A 22,236-nucleotide genomic window follows, 5' to 3' on the forward strand; every position below is an offset into this window, starting at 1 on the left:
AAACATTACACACTGACTTTAATGGAGAGACCGGAAATACAAACACACACAGTTTGTTGTGTGAAGAAATCAAACATGAACAAACAGTAAAGTTCCTAAAGACAAACTGTTAAAGGAGGAAACAAAGCAAACTTACAGTTTCTTCACACACCAACAACAAGCTCCACTGCACGAAGTTCAGGAAGTGAAAGTAAACTTTGAGCAGGAAGGAAACACCCAAAGAGAGGACAATCAGGAGCATTGGACACTGTGTGCTGCGTTCAGGTGCACCTCAGAAACTTCCAAACCTCTGGCAGGCTGTGATTTATTTCTGCTGGTTTTCCAGTTTGAAACACAAACATCTGTCATTGCTTTGTTATTCTTCTTCCTGCAGCGTTTAAATATTTCAACACTGAACTGATGTTTGTTCAAAGCTCATTTCAACCTGTTGAAGTCATGAATGAAAGTGCAGACTGAGAGTGGATCACATGATGTTTAAGGTGTGTCATGTGACATGTTCAGTATTGTCACACATGTCTAGATTGTCCCTGATATCATAACTGCTCAAACACTGATGATTATATGTGAAGAATTATTACTGATGGCAGCAAAGTTTGAATGGAGCTCTCTGTCTGTGCTGATTTGTCGCCCTCTGGAGGTCAAAGCACAAACTGCATGATGTCACTGTAACCACCACAGTGACAGGAAGTGTTTTTATGACTGAAACACTGAAATGATGCTAACGGCTGTCGTTAGGCTCACTGACAGCAGTGCTGATGTGTTCATGTCAAACACTGGCTCAGGTCAGACTCCTTCATCCTTCTCCAGCGTGACTGCATCCTTCTGCAGGCGTTTGCGCTCCATAGCAGTGGTGCTGCCGTACCATGCAGTGATGCAGCTGGTCAGGCTGCTCTCCACAGTGCAGCTGTAGAACCTGCTGAGGATCTTGGCCAACATACCAAATTTCCTCAGCCTCCTCAGGAAATACAGCAGCTGCTGAGCCTTCTTGACCAGCTGTGTGGTGTTCAGTGTCCAGGTGAGGTCCTCACTGATGTGGACGCCCAGGTACTGCTGCTCACCCTCTCCACTTCACGCTCCCGGGTAAACAGCGGCTGGTGAGGCCTCTTCTTCTTCCTCGTGTCCACTATCATCTCCTTTGTCTTATCAGTGTTGAGGGTGAAGTTGTTGTCCTCACACCGTGACACCAGACCAGCCTCCTCTCTCCTATAAGCCACGTCGTCCTCTCCAGTGATGCGACCGATCACTGCAGTGTCATCCGTGAACTTCAAAATGATGTTGTCTTTGTTGGAGGCGACACAGTCATGGGTGACCAGGGTGTAGAGGATGGGGCTGAGGACGCAACCCTGTGGGACGCCAGTGTTTGTCTGCCAGTCAAAAAGTCCTGTAGCCAGTCACAGAGGGTGGAGGCTGCAGGCCGAGTGTAGCCAGTCACAGAGGGTGCAGGCCGAGTGTAGCCAGTCACAGAGGGTGGAGGGTGCAGGTCGAGTGTAGCCAGTCACAGATGGTGGAGGGTGCAGGCCGAGTGTAGCCGGTCACAGAGGGTGCAGGCCGAGTGTAGCCAGTCACAGAGGGTGGAGGGTGCAGGCCGAGTGTAGCCAGTCACAGAGGGTGGAGGGTGCAGGTCGAGTGTAGCCAGTCACAGAGGGTGGAGGGTGCAGGCCGAGTGTAGCCAGTCACAGAGGGTGGAGGGTGCAGGCCGAGTGTAGACAGTCACAGAGGGTGGAGGGTGCAGGTGTAGCCAGCTTGTGTGGGATCACAGGATTGAAAGCTGTAATCAACCAAAAGTAGCCTGATGTATGAGTCTGTGTTTTCCAGGTGGGAGGGGTAGCAGTGAAGGGCAGTTTTCCCACAAAACAGCACAACCAAGGACTCAGAAGCACAACATCAAATACAAGAAGTTAAAATGCTGGGTCACAAAGACCCGTGACAGACTCACCTTTAACTGCCCAAGACTGCGTCTGAATCTTTGGACCAACTTCAGGGATGAACTCAGTGATGTCAGTAAGACAGAAAAGGTTTTCACATCAAGCTCACTGGGTGTGTTGCAGACTATATAGTTAGTGTAGTTGTTGTTTTGTGTGTCAGTTCTACTACTAAGTGTCACAGTTGCTGCAAAAAAGCCACCAAGTAATAATAATTTACCTTCAAATTGTTCCTCCAACTCATTTAGTCGCATTCAAGCAGTTTGTTTCTTACAAAATCATCCAAGAAATGAACCTGACAGATAAACTGTAATATTTAACCAGACCAGATCTGTGTAATACATTTCTGTGTCATGTTCCTGTTCCACACAGGTGCAGACTGTGGAAATCTCTGTGGCCATGTAGTGGTGAGGTTGCTACCCAGTGTGGTTATGGGGTTTAAATAGAGCGGCTATTGGACGAATTTCACCAATGTCACCAATTTTCTACAGAAATATATTTCAGAAGTTACTGTTGACATGAAAATCTCACCAGATGTGGCAACAACCCATCAAATCCACACATGCAAAGTAATCAAACCACACGTTTCCATAGATTATGTGTAATAAATAGAAATAAGACGGGAAAAAGTCTTGAACACACTTGCTGCAGTTTGTTTAACACTTTGTACAAAAGCCTTTGCGTATGATGACATCATCAAGATGGCTCCTGTGTGGACAAATTAGTCGTACGCATGTATTCTGTGCGCTGTGGGCGTGGCTCTACACAGAGTGACAGATGGTCTCCGAGGTAACCACCATGAGATGCTCAAATGCTCTTAGCTTGCACATCACATGTGCTCAGATGTTTCTCCACATCAACAGGGCCCCGTCTATAAACTGTGAGGATTCAGGTCAATGGAAGAAGAAATGACATAAAAGTTTATATTAAATAAACTGAAAGTAACAAACCCAAAGCAACAAATGAGTTTTGCATCAATCATTGTTTTTAATTTGAGATCTACGTAAGAATGCTAATCACAAACTGCTCATGAACTTCTACCATGGAGATCCTTCTGCTGCACACTGTGGTTCAGCTGCTGTGGAGGACAAGAGGAAACTGCAGCGGGTGGTGAGGGCAGCAGAGCGGCCCTGGGCCCGACACTAACCTCCCTCACAGACATTTATATACTGGCAATGTCGTCCTCAAGGACCCCCTGGACACTCACTCCACCCCTTCCCTCTGGTAGGTGCTACAGGTCCATCAGGTCGATGACAAACAGACTCAATAAAAGGTTTTACCCACATGAACTTACAATGCCCCACTGTGTGTGTGTGTGGAACAAAGATGTGAAGCAGCATAAGACTCACATGTGATGCTGTCCTACATGCATAGAACTAAGTGACAAAGTGACCATGAAATAAAGAAACGTCCCATCACAGATGTTTGCCTGACAGCTGTGTTCAGCTCACAGAATAAAGAGTTTGAGTCTCTCACTGACTCAAACTCCTTCAGTGACACTTGCAGCCTTGCAGATTAGTTGATCCTGATGCATCTCTGGAGCTGCTGCTGTCCCCCAGCAGACAACAACAACATAGATGCTCTCACTGGTCCACTTTACCCTCTAATCACATCTCTGACATCTGCAGGTTGCTCCAGTAGAGACTCTTGTGCAATGCCAGGTGTTTGTGTTTGTATTTGTCTGTAGGTACACATTAGATATGACCATAGACACACACAGGAGCACAGATGGTTTCCATCTCCACCTGCTTCCCTCTTTCTTCACACAACTGTGAGGATGATGAAGAGGTTTCAGGACGAGGTGGTCAGCAAGCACAGGATGAAGCAGGGCCATGAAACTCTCTCTGCAGCAGATGTTTAATAAGACTCAGCTTTAGGGATCTTTTTCCACCTGGCAGCAAAGTAACAGCTTCACTCATGTGAACAGTCACAATGTTAAATGTTTCTATATTTTCATATATTTTTATACGTCATCTGTTGATGCTGCAGAATAAAGTCTGTTAACAGAGTCCAGGATGTGTAGAGCAGGTCCAGCTCTCCCTTTACTGTGTCCACCTTCATCAGCCCTGTGAAGTGACACAGAGTGCATGTGTGTCTGTCAGCTGTTGTTTATTGTGAAGAAGACAGATGGAACAAATGAACACACACTTTTAGAGAAACCTGAAAAAGAAACACGTGCTTGGGCTCCTTCTGTGCTCGTCTTTATTAATGCTGATCTTTCTTTGCTTTTGTTCTTTGGCACAAGCTTCAGTCTTTTCTCCCAGGGCTCCTTCACACTTAGAAACACACCTACATTCATTTATACACAAACAGCCCGAGCCTGTACAGCCAGTGTGACAAGTGAGCTCTCCAACTCTCCCCATGTTTATTACTCTTTCTTACCAGTGGTTTGGCATCTCCCCCTAAAGTTTCTTTTTTCTTTTTCTCATAGATCCACCCTGCGTGCGCGGGTAACCCCTTTCCCTCCGAATGCGTGTCAGCCTCCTCCCCTGGTTTCCCTCTGTTTATTCATCAGTATTATCTCATCCCGTGTAAATAAGTTTGACACAGTAAATAAAGAGCACTCCCTGCATTTTCTGCGCTTCTGTGTATTCTGCCATAGAGTCCGTTCACTCAGCATAACAATAGAGGTGTAGTTTATGTCTATGAACAGTGAACACCCGTGTGCACACCTGTGTGGATCAGCGTGCTTGTATTCAAAAGGTTTCCCCATGTAATGCTCTGCTAGAGGGTGTAGAGAGCCATAGCCCCGCCCCCCAGGGCATGAAGCAGGCATGGAGGAGATCCAGCCTCCATGCCTGCTTCTGTCTGTCCCGTCTGTAACAACTGAAAATAAAATAAATAATAACAACAAAGGTCGATCAAATGGACCAATGATGATCTATTTGGCAAAGTAAATCCATTGGGTCTCCTTGTTGGTCTTCAGACAACAATTCTGACGGCTAAAGAACCAAATGGGACAGACAACAAACAAACAAAAACAAAAAACTAGAAAATAAACGATCACGTTTTGAGTTGAAAACAGTGACAACAGATACAAAATCACATAGTTCATAATAAAAATGACTGCTGTGAATCTTCTAAATCCAGTGGATGATGTTCAGGTTGTGTTTGTGCTGATTACAGAACCATGTGATGTGATGACTGCAGTGAAGAAGAGCAGCATATACTGTCACACAGCCCCGATAGCAACATGACTCTGGACCAGATCTGTAGACCAGGTCTGGACTGGAGTCCACCTGTGCAGTGGAACAGATCAGGATCTGTTTGTTGTTGTCACCTCTGAAGAGCTTTGACGTTCAGTTTTACACAGTTAAAATCATTATTTGCGCCTAAGAAAGATCCAGTGTTTCTGGTCTAAATGTGTCATATAAATGCATAAACCACAGGATTTACCACTAAGAGCTCCTGTCTGGCCAGAATGCTGTTAGCCCCCTGTGTGGATGTTATAGCGTGGACAGGGTGAAGGCCACATCAGTGACAGATAGAAGAAAGCAGAGGAATAGAAGAAAGAAAAGGGACAGAAAAGAAGGGTGGTGGGGGAAAAGTCGAGGGTGAAGCAGATGTACACAATGGGTCTCCACCTGCTGCCACAGATGGAGCTCCCACAGCCAGGGGAAGGAGTACTAGCGGTCCAGTGCAGTGGCCAGCCAATCGCTGCAGAGGCCGGCCACTTCAGAGAAAGCCAAAGACGGGACCCTGGACCCCAAGAACCACCCGACACCTGGGGGAACCCCGACCGCGCAACTAAGAGGAACAAGCCATCCCCGGAAAACAACCCTCATAGGAGCAGGCCAGCAAGTCTCGCACCAGTTGTGACATCACATCCTGTGTCGTGCGACACAGTCGTTGTGGTGCGTTGGTCAGTATCAATGTTTGTAACTTGATCCATTGTGCCGTGGTCGTTGCAATCATGCTCATTTTCCCACCATTTTAATGATGATCCTGCACCGAAGCTCAGAGACACACGAATACACAGAGTGAGATGTTGAAGCGGTTTGAAAACTTGAATTTGTAGAAAGACCTTTGCAAAAAACACCCTCAACAAAGTCGTGGCTTCCAGTTTTGGCTTCTCCTTATCAGCTCGTGTGACGTGATCCTGTCTGAATGGTCTAATGTAGGAGAAGAGTGCAGCGCCTTCTCCCGCCTTAACCACAGTTAGAAACGACTGCATCTGTGTGCTGACCAGATGAGTTCAATGACCATTGTGGGGGTATGATGGTGCCAGGAGTGGTTCCAGGGGTGGCGCCACAGGGGCACTGGTCCCAGCTGAAATTTGATTGGCCCCCTGAAGTGCCCCTGTGCTGTCACTCATCTGTCCTTTGCGGGAGTGCTCATCAGATTCAAATCCAAGTCCCAACACTAGTGGTGCTAATGAGAAAAATGGGAATTTCCAGTGTGAAATCTTATAGAAGAAGATTTGAACATCCTGCAATGAAAGCTTTTCAACAACTGGTTAGAGTCGACATTTTGAGAAGTTTGTTGGTATGTCATAAATCTGTATTTACCCACAGCTGTCATGTAGCTGAAGTCTGACAAACATTAAATGAGCCCCAGTGCTCCCAGTATCGGTGCAGAGATCCAGTTTAATCGACTGTAACACGAGCTTTGTAATATAAGTCCCGGCGTGTGTGGTACCTAAAAAAAACTGAATCTCAGCTAAAAGCTCCTTTAAACCATTTCTGCAGCCACCAAATACAGCAAGAACAACAAACAGTTAGGAGCCGTTACGTCATTTCACAACAAACACAACGCAGCCTCGTTAGTGCAAAACTGCAGCAGCAAAACATTGTTTAAAAGCTGAGATCTCACAGATTCCAAAACTGCGAGTTTCATCACGCTCCGACCAAAATTCATCGAACCAGCTGAAACAGCAGACCACAAATATGCACAGCGTTCAATAAAATATAAGGTAAAATTCGCTCCTTCCAACGTGTGAACATCCAGTCGGGACTCCAGAACTTTCCCCTCCTCACTCGATCTCCCACAATGCCTCAGAGCCGTTTCCCGTCAAAAATCACAAATTTTGCCTGGCTACAGACATGTGATTGGACCAGGGTGAGTGTTGTAAATTTATGGTTACGTGTATTTTTTGCTCTGCAACTTCTGATTGGTGGACCTGACGTAAAAACGGTGATGTTAACTTGATTCTCTTGGCTAAAATTATTTTAAAAAGAGGGTCAATCATGCAAATCTGCCAATAGAAGCCAAAGTTACAGCCCCTCAGAGTTTAAAGAGAAAAGGCACGTTTCCAACACTCGGTTATGCAAAGGGAAACAGGCCCACAGTGCCTGAGTGGGTAATTCTTCAAATAATATTCAAAAGCAAACATTTTTAAGCATGTAAATAAAATTAAATCATTTCTGCTCTTCAATACCTAAGAAATTAAAACTGGCAGATGGTACCAAAATGTGAAACGCCTGGCTATCTGTGCATTTAGTGCTGTAAGGTTTCACTGTTTACCTTCAGAAGCATAAATCTTTGCACAGATAATGTTCATATGTGGATTCCTGGTTTTCTGGAGTTAATTGTGACCCAAAGCATATTTGTAAAGTGGTTCCAGGCAATAAAATCTAAAAATAAATACATCTACTTCCTTTTTCAGTGTTCCAGCCTCAGTGACTCTGACACAGTGCTGTAATATTTACACCTCTGATGAAAACAGAGTTTGTAGTTGCAGAGAAATACTCGACTCATTTTGGGCATTTACGAGCAGGAACCTCAGAAAGCCCCTCGGTGCTTCACTGGTTAAGAAGCAAAGCAAACATTAGTTAACAGTAATGTTAATTAAGGCCCAAAGTTTAGGAAAGAACGTCAGCACTTCACTAATGAATGTAATGCAGATTCATGTACTTGTTTTGTAATGTGCATGTTGTGCATGTTGTGCGTTGATATTTCCCATATTCTTTGGCACTGATAGATGACATGAAAAGTCTCAGGCAGGACCTGAGCCTGCCAGCTGCTGACAGTGAGCAGGGAGAGAGCAGCAGAAGCTGGTCAAGAGCACCTTCAGTCCTCCTTCATCAGGTCAGAAATCATTTGGGTGTCTGTGTGAAATGTCTGAATTTAAAAAATCTTTTTTGTAGACATATTTATTAAATGTTTAACAATTATATAGAAGAAAGACGATGTAAAGAACAAAACCTTTGGCCCATAAACACGGTCAGGAGTCACAGTCGAGTGTGAGCTGCATGTATACAAAGAAATAAGAAGGAAACAGCAGTTAGAAGGAGCGTTGTACGTGCTGTTGGAGTAATACTTGGCCCCTCTATGAATACTGTGGCCTCTTGATGGCCCCACACTCAGAAACATAGATCCACCACTTTCTTTCTACTGCACTGAGGTCTAGCAGGACAAGCACAGAGATGAGTCCACTGTCACCACCACTTGTCTTTTCCCAACCATTAGTCCTGTTATTGCGCCTCTCCTTATGACTTCTCATTAACACCAAAGATGGCGGCGCACATAGTTGCAGCAGCTCAGTGTTCCACCGATCTATGCTATGTTTGGATAATTTTGTACGCCTTATGTTTGTTTTTGTGTTCTACCAGCCAAGCAAATAACATCTACAGCCGACATGATCTCCTCAAGATTGGAGTAAGTTACCGCGAGAGCGTGACCAGCAAATTTGTCCGCTTACACAAGATACGGGTGGAAATAGCGAGGAGTCCGGGCTCCCCATGGATTGTTATCCCTTCGGGGTTGAGGCGCAGGCGGCGTCGAGAGAGAAGGAGACGGCGAGGCTGCAGGGCCGGCGCGCTAGCCAGGTTATGGAGGCAGCCACTCAAACCACCACTCCCCAGCCTATTCATCACAAATGCCAGATCCCTCGCGAACAAGTTGGATGAACTGAGGTTGCAAATAGCAGCGAATAACTTCATCAAAGACTCATGCATCCTTCTTATCACTGAATCCTGGCTACATCAATCCATTCCATACTCTGCTATTGAGCTAGCAGGCTACACCACACAGCAACAGGACCGAACAGTGGACTCCGGTAAGCGCAAAGGAGGGGGGCTCTGTATGTATGTGAACAACAGCTGGTGTACCAACACAGTGATAACAGACCGTCACTGTTCACCGGACATTGAATATCTGACTGTCAAATGCAGGCCCGTCTACCTACCTAGGGAGTTCACTGTTGTCATAATAACAGCTGTTTACATACCACCAGATGCTAATGCTAACTCGGCGATCGCACTCCTGCACACAAACATCAATAATAAACAGAGCATGTACCCTGACGCTGTACATATCGTAGCAGGGGACTTTAATCACGCAGACTTAAAAAGAGCAATCCCAAAATTCCACCAGCACGTCAAGTGTGCCACTAGGGGTGACAAGATTCTGGAAAAAGTTTATTCCAACATCAAAATGGGCTACAGGGCCAGACCTTTGCCACATCTGGGTCAGTCTGACCACTTGTCACTGTTTCTAATCCCTGCATATGCCCCCCTCAAGAAAACTGCTCCTACCATCACAAAGAATATTACCATATGGCCAGAGGGTGCCTCTCAGCAGCTGCAGGACTGTTTTGACAGGACTAACTGGGATATCTTTGAACATCAGGACTTGGAAATATTCACAGACAGTGTTCTCTGCTATATAAAACACTGCATAGACACTGTTACAGCAGTCAAATGTATCCAGGCTTATCCCAACCAAAAGCCCTGGATGACCCGGGAGGTCAGGCAGCTGCTGAAGGAGAGGAACATTGCGTTCAGGACTGGCAACAGGGATCAGTACACCACAGCCCGATCCAACCTGAAGAGATGCATCAGAGAGGCGAAGGGGGACTATAGGAGGAGGATTGAGGACCATCTGAAGAGTAACACCAGCCGGCAGGTGTGGCAAGGCATCCAGCACCTAACCAACTATAAGATCAATCTCGGAGCTGCGGACGGTGACCTGGAGCTGGCAGAGGAGCTGAATATCTTCTTCGCCCACTTTGAGGCCATGGTACCGGAGGTATTGGAGCCGCAGCAGCAACACGCCACCCACAGCAACACCACCCTCACCCTGGAAGAGCACGAGGTGAGGCGCATGCTGCAAGCTGTTAACTCGAGGAAGGCGGCGGGTCCTGATGGTGTGCCAGGTTGAATATTGATGGATTGTGCAGAACAGCTGGCTGGGATCTTCACCAGGATCTTCAACAAATCCCTCGCACAGGCAACTGTCCCACTCTGCCTGAAGTCCTCCACCATAGTCCCCTTGCCTAAGAAGCCCCACATCACCGGCCTGAATGACTACAGACCGGTGGCACTCACCCCAGTGGTAATGAAAAGCTTTGAGAAGCTGGTCCGCAGACACATCACAGCAGCCCTCCTGCAGCCTGGATCCACACCAATTTGCCTACAGAGCAAACTGGTCCACAGAAGACGCTGTAGCCACAGCACTCCATGCTGCAGTAACACACCTGGAAGAGCATGGGAGCTATGTGCGGATGCTCTTCGTGGATTACTGCTCAGCTTTTAACACCATCCTCCCACACAAACTGGTGGCCAAGCTACAAGACCTGGGGCTTCCATACAGCACCTGCACGTGGATCTATAGCTTCCTCTCGGGCCGTAGACAGAGAGTCAGAGTTGGCCATCACACATCCTCAGCCCTGAGTCTCAGCACTGGCTCACCCCAGGGCTGTGTGCTCAGTCCACTGCTCTACTCTCTCTATACACACGACTGCACTCCTCGCCACCACAGCAACATCTTTGTGAAATTTGCAGACGACACCACAGTGGTGGGGCTCATTTCCAAGGGAGACGAGTCTACGTACAGAAACGAGGTGGAGCAGCTGACGTCATGGTGTAAGGCCAATAACCTCCTCCTCAACACTTCAAAAACCAAAGAACTCATAATAGACTTCAGAAGGAAAAAGGCAGAGATCCAACCACTATTCATTAATGGGGCCTGTGTAGAAAGGATGGCAAGCTTCCGCTTCCTGGGAGTCAATATAGAGGAGAACCTTTCCTGGAGTGTGAACACCTCCGACCTGCTGAAAAAGGCCCAACAGAGACTTCCTGAGAATTCTCAGGAGGAATAACATCACACAGAGACTGCTGGTGTCCTTCTACAGAGCCACCATTGAGAGTGTTCTGACCTACTGCATTTGCATTTGGTACACTAGCTGCACAGGAGCTCAGAGGAAAGCACTACGAGGGATCATTAACACCACCCAAAAGATCACTGGCTGCCCACTCACCACACTGGAAGATCTACACAACATCCACTGTCTTAAAAAGGCCCAAAACATCATAAAAGACACCTCACATCCTGGCCACTCCCTGTTTGAACTGTTGCCCTCAGGCAGACGGTTCAGGGCAATCAGTGTAAGGACTAATAGACTCAAACACAGCCTTTATCCAGCTGCAATAACACATCTGAATACTGCAAAAAAATGTCCATCACGCCACTCTTGTGTTAATCTATGCATGGTCTGAAGTATGTATGTGGGAATCTATGTGAATGTTTACTGTTTCGTCTTATTAGTATTTTAAGTATTCTATCTATTTTATTTATTGAATTTTATTGTTTTATTTATATTTTGATATTGCTAGGGATGATGCAATGATCGGGGATCATTCTTAATTTCGTTGTACCTGTGACAATGACAATAAAGTTTCTGATTCTGATTCTGATGTGGGTGTGGCCAATGAAATGTCTCCATTACCTGTGTTGACACCAGGCTGTGACATTCTACAGGTGATGGTGACTGTTCAGTCTTGGTTTTGGATCCTGATGTGTGGAGCCAGGGCTTTGGCCACAGCTACTTTCCCCTGTAGACCAAGCCCCTGTAGAACAGGCTGCTTACAGCACCCCCTGGTGGTGTGAAAGTGGAGTAGAGCCATGAGTGAGAGATGATCTCTTTGCTTTGGCTCTGCTGTTTGTCCTCATATGATCCTTCTTCCTGGCAACAGTGGGATGCATGAGTTGGTTGTCATGGTCACTGCAGTGTCCTCTCCTGCTCAGCCAGAACATTGAGACCTCTGATTTCTTGGGGACGGGAATGATGATGAAGGATGTGGGGACCACCAACTGCTTCAGGAAGAGGTTGAAGATGTTGGTCAGCACATGCTCTAAAACATGACCTGGAACACCCCAACACATCTGGAGAGCACTGAACTCCGAGAAAGCACCAAGTGTGTAAATCCATGACTCCATAACCACAGACTGGGCTCACTTTAAAAGCTAGAGAGGAAATTCTCACTCACTGGGACACCGATCTGCACCACGGAGCGGTCCCATCAAAACATTATCTCAGGACACCACGAGCAACACACTGGAGAGGAATCATAGCCAGAGACTCAACTTTGTCTCTGTTTTCTTTGTACTATTGTAGAGTCTTTACCTTACAAAGGAACAAAAACAGAAGGTAAAGAGGGAACAACAATCCTGTGCGACCGCCAACAAGCCCACTGTTTTCTGAAATCACACCCTGCACCGCACTTACGGTGTGTTCACACCGACGCGACCAGAGCGTCAGGTTTACATGTAAAGTCAAGGTAGAAGCGCGATGACACGCGATTGCGGGTCCCGCAAAAATTCGGAAGCAGATTTGCGTCGCAAAAATGCAAAAACGCGTGAAACGCGCGTCATAGCAGCGCGTCTGGTGCGTTTGACTCATGAATAAAACCACGCGCGTCACTTTTTGTGTTGCATTTTGTGCATAGGCGCGTATCGCATCTACCGCTCGAGTTGGAAAAATTTGAACTCCAGCGTCAAATCGCACGGCGACAACCAATCAGGAGCCTGGTGACGTGGCTCTGACCTAGGTCAAAGGGGCAGATCCAGCCAAAGCCCTTCATTCTTCAATGGAGGGAAGTCTAATCAACGCTGTAGCAAACAACCCGTAGCTGTACGACACCAGCTGCTTTCTGTACCGAGACAGGAATATAAAGGACGAGCTTGGAGGAAGATATGTGAAGAGATCAACCTGGTGTTGAGACAATGCCGGTCTCTGCGATTCTTTTGGTCCTGGTAGAGATCACGCTGAGATGTTTCCATGTTTTACACAAACCTTTTATTACCCATTATTCTTACAGATGCATCTGCAGATCAGCACACTGCATCCCTATGCAGTCCTATGCTAAAGGCTGATCTAAAGAACTCAACACAACAGTTACAGTTATAACTTCTGGTCTCCTCCCCCTACAGTAAACACCCCCACAATGGAAATACACTAGTACAGTGGCCAAGGGTGCTGACACCCTGACCCCCATCTCCTTTTATGGTAGTGTCCGTTTGCCCTTTGTCTGCTCCTCACCCTCAGTAACTCTTGCTACTGTCCTGGGGGTTGATTGTCCTTCTGCCCTGCACCTCAGTTCTTTGTTTCCATCCCAGGCCTATTTTGTATCCTTACACCCATTACCACAATATTATAATGCTGCAAGCAATCACAACTATATTCTCTTTTAAAACACACACTACACAAGTGCACAGACTACAGGTAATAACAGTATCAAGTATCCATATATATTGTGGCGAGCTCAGACAAGGAGGAGACAGAGGTATCGTTTGGTCTTGCTTCCGTGAGCTAGCCAGGGAGCACAGCCGTTTATTAGCATAGGCAGACGGGCATACAACGCTAACACCACCGCTCGGCCAGCCACAACAACAACAACACAAAATGGCGCTCTCTCACCCGGAAACACACAGAGCGAGCGTCACCCGTAACCATGGCAACATATACAAACATAACTGCAAAACAGAACATAAATGTCCATAACAAATCCCCGAACAGCCCTGGCCCGCTACAATATGGATACTTGATACTAGATTCTGTAAAAAGAAACAAGATAATTTTCTTATAAATTTGTCTTTCACTATGTTTTTGAATTGCATAAGTAGACTTTTTAAATTAAACATGAAGAGATAGGACCGAGTTCCTGAGCAGTACCTGTCTGAAGCCTCATTTTGACAACAAGGCAAATGATGACCTTAGTAAGAACAACAGTCACAGCGGTCAGAATTAAGCTCGTCAGGTTAGTTGTTTCATCAGCTCCTTCTACAAGAGACATGCCCACATTTGACTTGAATAACACATTTTGTGCAAAAATTGAAAAGATTCTTCAAATGTGATCCAACATCTTCACAATACTGCATTACAATCTGACTGTGTTGATGCAAGATACACATCTGTTTCCTGTGGTTAACTCTCATATGAAATGTTACATCATTCTTACCTTGAACCTTTAGATATGTTGAGTTGACGATCACTGGGTGTCCGTTTGTATAAAATCCACAGAAATACAACCCAGAATCAGAAAAATCCACTTGTTTGATTTTGAGGAAGATAGTCGAGATGTTGGATGTCAATTCAATTTTTTCACGTTCAGTTCCATTGCAGAGAACACTGGGCTGAGCAAAATTATAAATTGATGAAATACAAATAGGCAAGGTTTGGTTGACTAGTCTAAACCAGATTGTGTGAGTAGGAAAACTGGAAAAGTTGGAGCACAGCAGTGTGGCATTTTCTCCAGGCTGGACTTCCACAGTCTGAGAATCTGAGAAGAAGATCCAGCCTGAAACAAACAGCAAAGAAATGCAGTTCTGAGCTGTTAAGATCAATACAGATACATAATAGACCTCAACAGTTTTAGTAGCTCATAAATACAGTCTTGCTTCTGGTTATTAAGTAAAACATTACTCTCAACCATGAAAATCATTTGGAGAAAGATTCATTGCCAGTACTTACCAAGGCTGAAGAGAAGTACAGCTGTTCTCATAATAAAGCTCATCGCTGTTCTTAATAACTGAGCTTCACTAAGGAAGTTTCAATAAAGAACAACTTCTATCTGTCTCGCCACTGAGATACAATAACTTGCCCACAAAATGTTGCCGCACAAACATCTGCAGGAGCACTAAAATGAATGAGGTGTGTTTTGCCTGTTTCGTAACACGCATTGTTAACACCTTCACCACTTCTTTGGATTGTGATCTCACTGCTTTGAAGCTCCGTCCCAGCATGTAATATTGTAGATTTTTAAAGCATGTACCAAGACTGAGGCCAACATTGTCATCAAGTCTTTACAAGATTTTTTTTTCCAAGCACAGTTTTCCTGTAATATATTAGTAGAAGACAAATAAAATGCATTAACAGATTTGACAGAAGATAAAAGATCGGAATTAGTTTAGCAAAATCGTAATGAATACAGGAGATATAAATTCACCACTGACTAGATTATGAGTAGTTTCTTTCTTATACATACAAATACAAATACTCTTACTTGGCGTTTTATTAGGTGTACCTTACCTGGGAGGACTCCCACCCCACACTTCCCCACCCGCCTTTGTGGTAACATTGCTGTGGTATAGATTCAGCAAGCTGCTAAAATCAGTCTTTCATGCACGTTAAGGCAGCATCATTTCACTGCTGCAGATTTAATGATGGAATCATGTCTAATATTTGGAGACCGTGGAAACCATTCAAGTCATGTTGATGAAAGCAGTCCAAGATCATATGAAATTTGTGACATGCTGCATTATCCCACTGCCTTGTTTCTCAGACTGTGGGGTAGGCCGGCCAATGGACGATGGCTTATGGTGGGGTGCCACAGCTAAATGACCATCAACAGATCCTCTTACTTCTGGTTATATGCATTAAAGCTGTTGATCTAAACAGCCAAAAGAAAGACATCAAGCGTTTGTGCGAAAGCAACACAGCTTATTTGCATGTGGTTTTAATGCAGAGCTTAATGTTCACCATGGCGGAAGATGGTGGGTGGAGGGGCACAATCTGTAGCATGTTCATGACGGTCAGGAAAGAAAGCTGCGCCCTTTGTATTTCACTCTTACAGTCACTGTTAAACAAAATTAACAGTAAACTGAAATCACTTTTATGTGTTTTATCCTAAAACTTGACTACATGAATTTGGAAAAAAGAAAAGAAAGGAAAATACTGTTGACATTGTTGTTGGCAAACATTAAGGCTGTACTCATACTAAGCAATTCAAATTGCTCTTAACCATGCTTGCTTTAATGTTCCTTCATCTACAAACTGTTGAACTGTTTTTCTGAGCTCATTGGCTTTACACAACAGGTTAGGAAAAGATTTGCTTGGGGTAAAATAAGTCCTTTCTTGAATGAGTATTGCTACAACCCTGTGCTTTTGATGCAGAACAGCAGCTTTGACAGTGATTTTAATTATTGACCCGGGAATGCTACTCTGCTGTTTTTGATGCTGAGCTCAAAGGCAAACACATATCTGGATGCAGCCTGAAAGAGTGACATGACAAACTGGACATGATATCGTATTGAGTTCCATGTGGAATGGTAAGCAGTCAGGGATGGAAGCCTGGCAATCAAATCACAGTATGCTAAGTTTGGCTTTAGATAAATGGAAAGTCATCTCTTTAGAACTAGTTTTCACAAGTTCATCTGCTAACCCATGTTAGTGCTTGGACTTCTAGTTTCGTAGTTCTATTTTATGCTTACCTTGTATTTCCTTGTGTCTTTTCATGGATCTCCAATTCTCCAACCTGGCTGCACTCTCACTTACCTGGACGCTGGTGATTGCTGTGCATCACAAGCCACAGTTTCATGCTCTGTTTGCCTTCTCGCTTCATCTGCCTGCCCTCCTGTCACCATCGTCCTGGATGACTGGATCACCCAGGCTGGACTCACTGCTCATGCTCACACCATCTCAATTGTAAAAAGGCTTTCATGGCAAAAAGGCTAGCAAGGTTATTGATGGCAAGGTTGATGGCCATGTTACTCTGAAATTCCATTTTTTGGAAGCTATTAAAAAAATGACAGTGGGGTTCTCTACATGGAGTTTACAATAGCCAGAGGATTATACAAAATTCATCAATAAATATATTATATCTGTTCATACAGAATGGTAGTTCAGTTTGATTTTACACATAAGTTGTGAACAAACCAGAAAAAAACTCAAACACATTTTGATGACTTATGTTTTATTACAACCTGCAAGTCTGTTGCTTCAGCTTTAATGAGATTTTATGTGTGATTATATACATGCATTTTTGCATTAAGATTCAAGTTCAAAATTTAATTAGAGCTTTAACTGCCCAGAGAAGAGTCTGTAGCTCTGGCAGGTGGATGTCACAGTGGCAAGACTTTGCACCAACCAAACAACCAAAAAAAGCTGATGCAGAGTCTGGCCTCACATACTTGTACAAAGCTGCAGGACTTTTACCAGCAACAAAGCCTGTAAAATAAGCCTCAGAGATTAGATGAGTCTCTTCCTGTCAAACAAGGTAAACTACATCTGTGTTACGATTACACTACAGCAGAGCCTCACTCACTTTCACTATAAGATAATCTAAGCTATACATCAAAGTCCTCACTAGCTCGCCCCCCATCAACCATCAGTCACACTATTTTTATCAACTAACAACATAATGTTTGAGAGAGTTTTTGTGTTGCTTTTCCTGTGAGTCTATCTCGTAGCAGCGTACACAACATTTGGCTCCAGCTCTCTCTGTGGTACAGGCCTTCTGATTTTTGTTCTGATGTGTAGGGTTAGACAAAATTCTGCCCTATTGGGAATACAGACGACACAAAGACTGTAATGTTTCATTTGAAATTCATTTGGATCTTTGATTTTCTAAAAATGTACATTTTCAGTAACAGAACTCAACCTAACCCAAGACTGATTGCAGGTGACCAGTGGATGTTAATTGATGAATGATTGAATCAGACAATATATAAATCAATCAATCTGAATCTCCAGTTAAAATAGATTACCTCACTGCGTTGTGGATTCTGTCTGTCATCTTCAGCTATTTGATAGAAAAGCTACATCTGTTAGTTATTCACTCAAAACTGTTGCATGTTAGTTTAAGTTTAACTAAATAAATACCTGTATAAAATTTCCTGATCTTGACAATCAGACCGATGATGACCAGGAGAAGGAAAACAGTTAAACTGCCCAGGATCATAGTGGATGGATTTTGTGATCTACCTTCTACAAGAAAGAAAACTAAATTACATTATTTAATCAAAAATAAATAATTGGAACAATAAATAAGAGTATTCTTATTTTTTTTGACAGGTACTACAAATAGTACATATCTTAATTATTGCTAATGAATCAACAGAGGAAAAAAAATCAATCTTACCTTGAACCTTTAAATTTGTTGCACCATAAACTATTAACTTTTCAGAACTGTCCTCACCACAGAAATACAGCCAGAGTCAGATGAATCCACTTGTTTGATCTCAAGAAATAGCACAGAGGTGTTGGATGTCATGTTGAATTTGCTATTTGAAATCCTTCATGAAAAGTCGCATTGCTCTCAGGGCTGAACATAGAAGAGATCTTTCCTTTTCTGTTTGTCATTCTGAACCAGGATAAGCGAACATAAAGTCTGCTAAGGTTGGAGCACTGCAGTGTGACTTCTTCACCAGGCTGAACCTCCACAGTGTGAAGCTCGAAGGCTAAGACAGAGATCCAACCTGGAACAAACAACGAGCATTAATGACATGTACGTAAGGTTCAGTCCTGCTGGATTACTGTATAGAAGTAAATGTAAAAAAAGTGACAGATGTACTTACTGAAGGTGCAGAGTAAAACTGCTTTCATGTTCATCATTGTGACACACAACACTACTATTTTACTTACTGAACTGTGCTTCAGTAAAAGTGATCTGTACATAAAGAGGTGGGCTGTGCTTTATACATTCAGTTAGTCAGACTGACAGTGACGGTGCTTTTAGGAGCACGAGTGCAAACTGACACTGAGTAACAAAAACTGGGTATCATTAAAATCCAGTGTGATATTATTTTTCAAGTAAAGCTTTTACAAAAGGCTGTTTACAAAGACATGTCAGTAAATTATACAGTATTATATATTCTTTGTTGTAGTATTCGAATATTTATCACAGTCATTATTCAGTTGCTGGTTTGTTACTGTTCATAAGTTTTGGTGCAGACTGTTTACTTCACATCTGTCTACAGACATGAAGTCTAAGTGTAATTTCAATAGCTAACCTCTGTAATCACTCGTTTGCTTTCCCGGTTTTTGGCTGTTGGTCTATTCTTAATCTCAGTCCCACACTGTAAAACTCAATGCTGACATCATTACTCCAGTTTAATCATCTTTTTGGCCGTCATCTTCAAGCCAGTCAGCCTCCACTCTGTGTACTTAAAATCACACTGCTCATCTTCAATTCTTGCTTGCAATCTGCTTCGTAGGGACCCTCCAGGTCTTTCAGTGCTAATGATATATTATGATATATTAAACTAGTAGCTCTATAAATGCACAGTGACTTGAGAGTTAATGACTGGCTTGGCCACGATAATGCAAGTGAGGTTTAGTAGATCAAATGTATCTAATTGTGAAGCTTTCCCCTGGTGTGGTTTTGACGGCTAACTTCACATCTTAAAATGTAAAAAAACAATAGCAAACTAAAGGCTGTGCATGTGTCACCTTACTATAGCTGAGAGCAGTGAAGCGAGTTTGTGAAGTTAGCTGTGACCAAGTGCTGCACAGTGCAGTGAAATAATGTGAATGTAACTTACCACCAGGATCATGTGACCTGGCCTATGTGTGCTTAGCACAGAGGGAAAACACACTCTGAGCAGCTCTTGTAACAGACTCAACTCAGTCTCCACTGTCTCTGAACAAAGTAGCAGCTGCATAGTGACCATAAAAGTTCCATGATCATATCAACCAAAACTGACAGTATACACAGTCCTTATTAGTATGTATGTACATCTGCCTGTTTATACTTCATGAGTCAACCTTTCCTCTCAGTTCAGTTTTAACCTGGATTGGATCAGTTTAAACAGACCTGTTTGTTTCTTTGTTTTGACACAAAAACAAACCTAAATTAGAGGATGCAAGAATTCTGAGACCAAGATCACAATAGAAAGACAAAAAACTATTTTGGGGTCTCTTTCATCTTCTCTTTTTCTGTTTTCAGGATACAATGTGCATTAGAACTGTGTACAATAACACCCAGGATGGGGACGCACCACCGTAATACTCACACGGCAGATTCATCCACATTTCCATGCTTTTCAGCATTCTTTTTTACCACACACACAGTTGCAATTTTTCAGTCGCCAGCCGAACACCGGCGAGGCGTGATTCCGGATGTTGCTCAGGTCCGTCCGCCTTCCCTGCAGCTGCAAGCTCCCTACGCCTCGCCACATGTAGATTATTATATTGAGTTTTTGGCCATGATTCTTTGTTAAATTAATTTTTTATGAGCTACATTTTGCGGTGGGTCATTCATGGATGCGTTCTGTGACGCAATTCGAGTTCTTTTTGTTTGTTAGTGCTCGGAAGTCATCTGGTCTTCATAGTCTTCATATTGTCCTGGCTGTTGCCTTGTTTTTGCTGAAGACGGCTTATTGTCAAGTTGACTGAATGGACTCAGGCGCAGACTTGAGAAAAAGTGCAAAGATGGTTTATTTAAAAGACATGGAGTGACTATATACAGAATGTGAAGGGAGTTCAGGGGTTCAAGGGTTCCACGGGGTATGGTGAGGAAATTCCACACACACTGTAACAATTTGTTTTGTTACAGCAAAAAGTGGACAGTGCAAAGCTACACAGCAAAAATTAGAAAACACTGGAATAGGATAAGATAATTACTGTACACAACTGTACACAATACAATAGAATAAAATGCTATAGACACTGAGTTAATACAACGATGCCAAAAAGAGTATTGCACTTAGTGTTATTGCTATTGTCTGAGTGTGTGTTTGGTCAGTTTAAGTCTTTGTTGTGGAGTTGACAGCAGTGGGGAGGAAAGACCTGCGAAATCTCTCCATCCCACATCGTGGGTGCCGCAGCCACTAAAGGAGCTGCTCGGTGCTGTCAGAGTCTCCTGCATGGGGTGGGAGATGTTGTCCAATGGGATGACAGCTTAGCCACCATTTTCCTTTCACTCACCACCTCCACTGGGTCCAGAGGGCATAGAATAGAGCTGGCCCTCTGGATCAGCCTGTTCAGTCTCTTCCTGTCCCCAGCAGAAATTGTGCAGTGTAGATGGTGAAGAGGAACGGCGCCAGAACCGTTCCCTGTGTGGCCCCCGTACTGCAGACGACCCTGTCCGACACACAGCCCTGAGTTCTCACGTACTGTAGTCGGTCGGTGAGGTAGTCCAGTATGCATGTTGTGAGGTGATGGTCCACTCCTGAGTTCTCCAGCTTGTCCTTCACGACCATGGAAGAATGGTGTTAAAGGCACTGGAGAAATCAAAGAACATGATTCTCACAGTGCTCCCAGCGGTCTCCGGGTGAGAGAGGGAACGATGTAGGAGGTGAATGATGGGATCATCTGCTCCAATGCCAGGCTGGTAGGCAAACTGAAGTGGGTCCAATGATGAGCTCACCAGGCGCCGAAGCTGATCCAGGACCAGCCGCTTCAGGGTCTTCATCAGGTGGGATGTTAGAGCCACCGGCCTGTAGCTGTTGAGTTCTTGGGGCGTGAAGTCTTTGGCACTGGAACAACACAGAGAGGTTTTCCAGAGCTGTGGGACGGTTCCCAGCCTCAGGCTCGGTTGAAGAGGTGCTCCATCACCCCACACAGTTGGTCCGCGCAGGACCTGACGACCCTCGAGCTGATGCCATCTGGACCCTGCCTTCTTGGCTTTAATCCTCCTCAGTTCCCTCCTAACCTGGGTGGTTGAGAGAGACAGGCTGGAGCCTTGTGTTAAATGTGTGTTGGATGCTGTTGTTGGGGGTGGGGAGTGGTGAGCAGGGAGAGTAGAGGAGGTGTGAAGTGTCTGAGGTGTCAGAGGTGGAAGAGCAGCAGTGGGGGTGGGTGAGTCTGCAGCCGATGTTGAAGACTGCTCATGGATGAATCAAATCTGTTAAACAAATGACTCAGATCATTTGCCCACCTCACATCTCCCCGGGCAGAGAGTTCTGACCTTTGTGGCCCGAGATGGTTCTGAGGCCTCTCCAGACTTCGCCAACGTTGTTTTGTTGAAGCTGGTTCTCCATCTTCTGCCTGTAGCTGTCCTTCCCATTCCTTATCAGTCCCCTAAGCTCTCTCTGCACCCTTTTCAACTCCTCTTTGTCTTTGGATTTGAAGGCCCTCCTCTTCTGCTTAACTTTGATGTACATTAAGGAATCTATTCTCAACACTGGTAAATTCATTCATTTCTCTTTTGAAAGTTTTCACTGACCCGAGGAAGCCGCACAAAAGCCAGCAAGCCACCGCTATTTTCCCACTGATGTACAAATACCGTTCTGCTTTTATGCATGTTGTCATATAGGAATTTATTTTATTAATAAAGCACACAGTGTTCATCCGTCACTGCTTCGCTTTTTCGCTGATTTTTTGCACTGTACAGCTTTGCATTCTGCAGCCTGATTGACAAATCTCCTCCGTGTC

General features: G+C 44.4%; 1 pseudogene; it reads right to left on the minus strand.

Moving 5' to 3' along the window:
* Positions 1–16,815: 16,815 nt before the first annotated feature.
* LOC109196141 (uncharacterized) lies at positions 16,816–18,707 on the minus strand (annotated as a pseudogene).
* Positions 18,708–22,236: the final 3,529 nt, after the last annotated feature.

The sequence above is a fragment of the Oreochromis niloticus genome, linkage group LG3 (assembly GCF_001858045.2).
Source record: "Oreochromis niloticus isolate F11D_XX linkage group LG3, O_niloticus_UMD_NMBU, whole genome shotgun sequence".
In the NCBI taxonomy this organism is placed as follows: domain Eukaryota; kingdom Metazoa; phylum Chordata; class Actinopteri; order Cichliformes; family Cichlidae; genus Oreochromis; species Oreochromis niloticus.